Genomic DNA, 7668 nt, shown 5'->3' on the forward strand with positions numbered 1-7668 from the left:
TGACACATCTGCCTGGTTCCACCCATTAAGAATCACCGCATATAAATTACCTCTCTCTAGCTAATAACTCACATTCTCTTCTCCCTTTCTGTCCTTCTCAGAACTTCAGCGACCTCGTTTATCATGACTACTTCCAAATCCGCCTTCTATCTTGGCTATGTCCACACCAGAGCTCTTTTTTTGCCCTTAGTGTTATGGGGTCAAACAGTCATAAGGGACATTATTAGCATGTTATAAGGTACAGTATTCCCCTTGGGAATAATCATCAGTGGCCTTTCTCCAGGAAGCTTTTTGGTGGGTACCGCAACTTTGGAATTCCCTTCCCAAGCAAATCCAGGAGGCATTTTCTGTGATTTCATTTGGGCACCAGATTATTATTATTATTTAACTTAACACAGCTGTTCTGTTTGGTTTGGTAGATTCAATTACAGTAGTTTTAATTTATTGTCCATTTTAGTGTTTTAATTTGTATAACTATATTGCTTTTTAACTTACTGTATTTGCTTTGAATACATTAAAGAACTTGAGTCGCTGCAGAGTTCTGGCCATCTCTCTGCCAAATGGTGATCATAAATATCCTAATTTTCCCAGCCGAACCATCTCCTCTCTATTTTTCAGTCACTGATAAAATTATTGTTATTCTCCTTTTGCCACCCTCTCCATGATCCCAGTTGTGGGTGAGTTGTGACTCTTGCTGCCCACCTAATGCAGAGCCAGTTGTTAAAACATTGTCTCTTTCTGATCAACGTTTCTAAAATCTGACATGTAAAAGTAAAGGGACCCCTGACCATTAGGTCCAGTCGTGACCGACTCGGGGGTTGCAGTACTCATCTCGCGTTATTTGCCAAGGGAGCCGGCATACAGCTTCCAGGTCATGTGGCCACCATGACAAAGCCGCTTCTGGCGAACCAGAGCAGCACACAGAAACGCCGTTTACCTTCCCGCTGTAGCGGTACCTATTTATCTACTTGCACTTTGACATGCTTTCGAAGTGCTAGGTTGGCAGGAGCTGGGACTGAGCAACAGGAGCTCACCCCGTCACGGGGATTTGAACCACCAACCTTCTGATCGGCAAGCCCTAGGCTCTGTGGTTTAACCCACAGTGCCACCCATGTCCTGCATTAAAACCCACGTAGACTGCATTTAAATATGTGATACATGCCCAGGTCAATTTTGTTCAAAGATTGCCCTCTCCATTGCGGCCCGCCATTCCTGGTTATTTCTTTCTTGATGCATTTGAGATGTTGTCAATGATGAACTAGTCATTCCAAAGACTAGCTTTGTACAACAACTTCATGTTTATAGTGCTAATACCACTTATGGCTTCACATAGTCAATGCCCACAGCTCCTTAGAGGTCCGCTTTCACTTCTAGCCCTTACCATGAGGTGGCCTCCTGCTTGTTGTACAAAAGTTCACAATCAAAGATGCTGTTTGCATCTTTGTACACAGGCCATGCTAGAGGTCACTACACGCCTCCTTAAGCAAACAGGGATCCACGCCAGCTGATAAATCATTTACAAGAAGAAGTCAGAAGCGAAGAGCTGGAGATTAAACAGGTCACTAGGTGTCCTGATGGAATGACGTGTTGGAAGAGCTGAACCAGCAGACCCTGGAACTGCAACCAATAAGTTTTCCACAAATGGACTGAAATGCACGAGAAAAGAAAAAAGCACCCTTTAGAGATTGGTTAGAAAGAAGTATTACTGCCAGCATGGATTAGTGGCTAAAGAATTTAGCATTGAACTCAGAAATCAAAGTTCACGTTGTTACTCAAATATGAAATCATGAGTGAATAGAATAGAATAGAATATGGATTAATGGGTCTTTTCAGGACAGTGGAAGGTGTGTGTCCTATTGGTGTAGTGGTGGTGAAAATGCTAGTTGTTTTACAAAAAATGGGGGGTCGAGGAGGACAAAAGTCCCTATTTCCATCTGAGGAATGTTGAAGGGTATGTGAGTGGTTTGGGGGAAGTCACTGTCTCGCAGGCTCAGAGGCCTGTAGTTTAACAGGACCCCTGGTGGTGGCAGTGATCTTTAGGCAAGCAAGCAGTAGCCTGGTATGGGATTACAGTGGTGCCTCAATTTACAAATTTAATCCGTTCTGAAGGCACCTTCGTAAGTCGAAAAATTCTTAAGTCGAAAAGCGCCATTGGAAACGCGATTTCCCATAGGAATGCATTGGAAACGGAAAAATTCATAAGTCGAAGCAACCCCATCTAAAAATTCGTAAGTCGAAAAACCCTATCTAAAACTGCCGCGGTTTCCGTTCGGATGTCGCGAAATTCGTATGCGTGCGGCCGTTTGCCTCATTCGTAAGTCGAAAAATTCGGTTGTTGAGTCGTTCGTAAGTCGAGGTACCACTGTAAACTCCTTCGCACCAGGCAGTACAGCAACCCAACAAGCAGGCTCCTTCCTTAAGGATCTTATTCAGATCTCCCCACTTGCGTCTTGTCACAGTAAAAGTCAATAATATCCATGGCCGCTGCGATCCAAGCAGATGTGAAAGGTAAATCAGGACCAATGTAGGAGGGTGCAGCAGAAAGGAGAAAATCCAATCGTCTCTCTTGTTTCCGGGACATAATTATAAACTGCCACAATGGTTGTGAGAATCGCTTCTTCCCCCTCCTGAGCTTGAAGGTGGATTGAAGGAATTTGCAGGAGTGCAGGGCAGAGGGGGAATAGGGGAACACGAACGGAAGTTTCCAGAGCAACAGCTTGCAAAGAAAGTGACTGTTACGAACTGAAAATATGGAAATAGCTGCTGAGCACATTGCAACATCTTCAAAGATTTGTGCAGGCAGGACTAGGCTCCTTAGGGAAAAGGTCTTTCAAAAGCTCAGGAGTTGGAAATGCCCTCAGGTGCAGGATTTTATTTTTATTTTTTACAACAACAACAAAAAGAATTAAAATGTTCATATATCACCCTTCCTTACAAACCAGAACCATAAAATACAATAAAAGGCTGTTAATGGTTCTCATCAAACAATGCAATCCTTCCTCTCCTGTCATATCCTCTCCACACACACACACACACACACACAAAATAAGTTAGAGCAAGGATCCAAAGGAGATGCTTGTAGAAAATGTCAGTTTTATCACCTGGGCAGAGTATAAAGTTAGATTATGATCACAATTAATATTATTCATGTAGTGCCAAAAATGTGCATGGTTCTTTCCTAAGTAATCAGGGCAGGCTCTACGGTTGTGCCGAAAGGAGGGTTATAATCTAAAATCTGATACAGAAGACCAAAGGGAGTGAGGGTAGCAAGGAAGGAATATGCATTTTGTTCAACTGGCATCCAACTTGCTGCTTAGGAAGAGAGGATGAGTACATTAACTGGAGCTATCTGCTAAAATGATCAGCAGTGAGGCTTCATAAAATAATCGTAACATTTAAAATAATCAGCACTGTATCTCAAAAATGCCATGGTGCACCCATAGCAGCAAAACCGGACACCTTCATCTGCCCCACCTGCAATAAAACATGTCTCTCCCTGATTTGGTCTCTACAGCTGTAACTCTTCCAATGGTTTGATTTTACCCCCAAAGGCACACTCTTCCATTGACAGACAGATGCCAACAACAAATCCTAGAACTGAGTTAATATATTTTCGCTGAACGAGAGTAGCCCACATCGCATACAAACATTCCTACTGGAAGGAATTTTTAAAATATATTTATTGTGCGGTTCCCGTTCTGGGAGTTGGGGGTGCAGGGGCAGGAATGGTACCCAGGGCCTCGCACCCTCAAGGGTGGAACATTCCAACATTGAAAGTACACTCCAGTTGACAGGGGCATCTTACCCATAGATGCTAGTGGTGCGTAGCGCCGGGGCGCCAGGTTCTGGAGGACGCCAGGGAAGAGGCAGAGGCTGGACGCAACACCTCCTGGCATCAGCTCGCCACCCTCGCCCGCCTCCGCCATGCTGCACCAAAGCAGCGCCGCGCCCGGAGCCTCCATCTGCTGTGGCCACCGCAGCACGAAGCGGCCGGCCGAGCCGGGAGGCACCACGTCCAGCCTCCACCTCTTCCCCACCGGAGGAGCTGCCCTTTAGCCGCTGCTCGCCTCCTCCAGCCCTGCCGGCAGCCGCCTCCTCCCTAAAAAAACTCTGGGAAACGGGGGGGGCCACCGGAGGGAGCTTTGCACCACAAATATGCTTAAGACAGCCCTGCCAGTTGAGACATTGGGCCAGGGTGTAACAAGAAGGGGGCTTCAGATAATTATGCAATCCAGCCACCCCCTGGCCTCTGAGAATCTTTTAAAAGACCATTTTCTTATCACAATCAAAGTGAAGGATGTGATATTGTTGCACATCACACCAATCTCTGAGCAGTATGAGATTCCAGGGGTTCCAGGCGCATACCCAGGCTTCCTGTTTCCTTCAGGAAGGAGGCACAGCAGAGACTGTGGTTTCTTTATGGTATATGGTTTATTTACACAGGTATACAAACCATACCTGCCAAGTTCCAACCTGAGAAATAAGGGACCGGACTGGAAGTAGCAGACCGGACGTAGCGCTGCCGCCATTTTGGAACTGGGCGGAGCATGCTCAGAAGTCACTTTTGATGCTGCTGTGCCCAGTTCCAAAATGGCCACCGCACCAGAAGTCACGCTGCAGCCATTTTGGAACTGGGCACAGCAGCATCAAAAGTCGCTTCTGAGCATGCTCCGCCCAATTCCAAAATGGCCGCCGCGCCAGAATAAACTGGGGAAAAACAAAAAAAACCCGTTTTTCCGGCTGGGAACAGCTGGGAAAACGGGGGTTTCCCGGGGAATACAGGAGATTTGGCAGCTATGATACAAACTGAGCCTGTGATGGAGCGGCTCACAGCATTAACACCCGTCTGGCTCTGTGTTTCCAGCCTGAAGTTTTTGCATCCAGCTTCTAGCTCACACAACTCAACTCTCAACTCTGGCCTTATGTCTTTCTAACATACAATTGAGGGAGGGAGGCCCACCCACCCATTCCCCCTCTGCCACAGACCCACTGTTCCCTTAAGGACCCATACTTAGGGGGCCGTTATCAGGCTGGTCTGGCTATTCCAGCAATTGAATCCTTGCTGGTTCCAGGAATTAGAAGTTGCACTCAGGCATACAGCCTACCCTGTCCCCAACTCACAACAATATGTTTCTATTCAGAAGTTTGAATTCAGGAGTAAAAATATCAATGAGTAGGTGTATGATTCCCATGTCTAGGATTGCCTTACCATATTTTTTTATAGGGGTCTGAGGAAAAATCTAGTTGGGCAGAACCTAAGAGGAGGCTCCTTCTTTTTCTTCAGTTTTTTAAAACTAGATTTTGAACTGGTGGAGCATGTCTCACTCACTCACATTTTGCTTCATTCCCTCCACCTCCCCAATTTTCTAATAGGCTATTCATCTCCTCTTTTTTTAAAATAGAAAATGAGGTTTTAAAATGTTGGACTTCATGGTATATTTCCACATATTTCCTCCCCCACATGCCATGTTTATTATGTCTCAGTAGAAATGGCGATGGGCCTTCCTTGAATAATGGCTTTTTACAGCCAAGGCCCTTCATGAATGACAACCCAGACATTTGTTATGCTGAGTAGCTTGTACGTGCAGTGCTAAATGTAGTAACTTTGATGCAAGTCTGGCTGTGAAGGATTTATGGTTTGTTTTCTGTTTTAATTAAAAGAGCACTGAAGCATCCTGCTAGAGTTAAGAGAGTGATACGGACTTTGGATGGAGATCTAAAAGAAAAAGTATGTCATTTCTGTTTCTTGAATGTGCCCCTTTAATTGTAATCGGCCACAAGCCAGGTAACCTATTAAACCCTTTGCCCCTTGCACTGCAAGAGGATAAGAGCAGGTAAACTCCAGTAACTCTTTAACTAGGAGACCAAGTGTTACTTCATTTCAACAACAAATACTCTTTTGTTTCTTTGGCTCAAAGTTGCCGACCAGAGTAGGCTATCTGCCTCACAGCCCACAGTACCTGAAAGAGCATTAGCTCTGCCAAATAGAGACCGAGATACAACCTACCTTTTCCCCTTGCTTGATGACCCTTCCGCTGGAGATCCTCGTACTCAACTTGTATTTCTTACTTCTCCCTCACAAGACAAAAATACAAACAATACCGAGTTTCTCATCTCCAGATTTTGGAGTGCTTTCAGCAGCCCTTATGGCTTAGCTAACATAACCCTGTGGGGTGCCTGGAATACAGCCCTTTTTGGCCCGTGAGCCTGAAGTGTTTGGTCAGCGGAGATTAGGGATTTGGGTGAATTCTGTCAGAAAAGGAAATGAGAGTGGAAGTTGCCACAGTTTGCACGTTCAGTTTGCATGTATTTGTAACGTCAAATACAAGAGGTATTCACTATCTCTTTTTTTAAGTCCACGAATGCCTCCTAAGCTGATGCTCTAAACCACTACACTGATAAACCAGCCTGCTTCCCCCCCCCCCATTCTTTCACTTTGCACACGCACCCTGGAAAAAGTGCTGTGGACAGCCATGCATGCAGCAGCTCCAGAGACAAGGAAGTGACTGAGACTGAAGCTTACAGCTCATCCTGGCCTTAGGGCTGTGAAGCCAGAGCCAGATATGAGAAAATAAGGGTGGAATCGGGGTCAGGTTTGGGTTAAGCTCTATTTAACTAGATGTGACTTAGTTTTGAGCAGAAATGTATAGAACTGTGCTGCAAATCACGCATTTGCATATCACTCAAGAATTATACTCTTGTCTCCTCCTCTTTTAAGATACCCATCTTAGGTAAGAGGAACAACTTTCTTCCCTCTTTTCTCCTCCCTGTTTAGAAATAACCCTTGTTTGTTTGTTTGTTTGTTTGTTTGTTGTTCAGCTTGTTGGCTTTCCCCTTTCTTATTCCAGGAATCATTGCAGGGATCAGGGGAAGATGAGCTAGAGCAGGAGTCCCCAAACTAAGACCCGGGGGCCGGATGCGGCCCAATCGCCTTCTAAATCCGGCCCGCGGACGGTCCGGAAATCAGCATGTTTTTAGATGAGTAGAATGTGTCCTTTTATTTAAAATGCATAGGAATTCGTTCATATTCTTTTTCAAAATATAGTCCGGCCCCCCACAAGGTCTGAGGGACAGTGGACCAGCCCCCTGCTGAAAAAGTTTGCTGACCCCTGAGCTAGACCCACTAGCTCAGACCCACTGTCCCTCAGACCTTGTGGGGGGCCGGACTATATTTTGAAAAATAAAAAAATGAACGCATTCCTATGCCCCACAAATAACCCAGAGATGCATTTTAAACAAAAGGACACATTCTCACATTCTACTCATGTAAAAACATGCTGATTCCTGGACTGTCCGTGGGCCAGACTGAGAAGATGATTGGGCCGCATCCAGCCCACGGGCCTTAGGTTGCCTACCCCTGCTTTAGACCATTCTCTCTCCTCACCTTTCCCACTGAGCCTCTTGGGCTTGCCAATCAGAAGGTCAATGGTTTGAATCCCCACGACGGGGTGAGCTCCTGTTGCCCTATCCCAGCTTCTGCCAACCTAGCAGTTTGAAAGCACACCAGTGCAAGTAGATAATAGGTACTGCTGTGGCGGTAAGGTAAATGGCGCTTCTGTGCGCTCTGGCTTCCGTCACAGTGTTCCACTGTCTGCGGGCAAACGCTGGCTCCCAACAGCCTGAAAGTGAAAAAAGTGGTGCAACCCCGTAGTTGCCTTTGACTGGACT

Source organism: Zootoca vivipara, chromosome 1 (assembly GCF_963506605.1).
Source record: "Zootoca vivipara chromosome 1, rZooViv1.1, whole genome shotgun sequence".
In the NCBI taxonomy this organism is placed as follows: domain Eukaryota; kingdom Metazoa; phylum Chordata; class Lepidosauria; order Squamata; family Lacertidae; genus Zootoca; species Zootoca vivipara.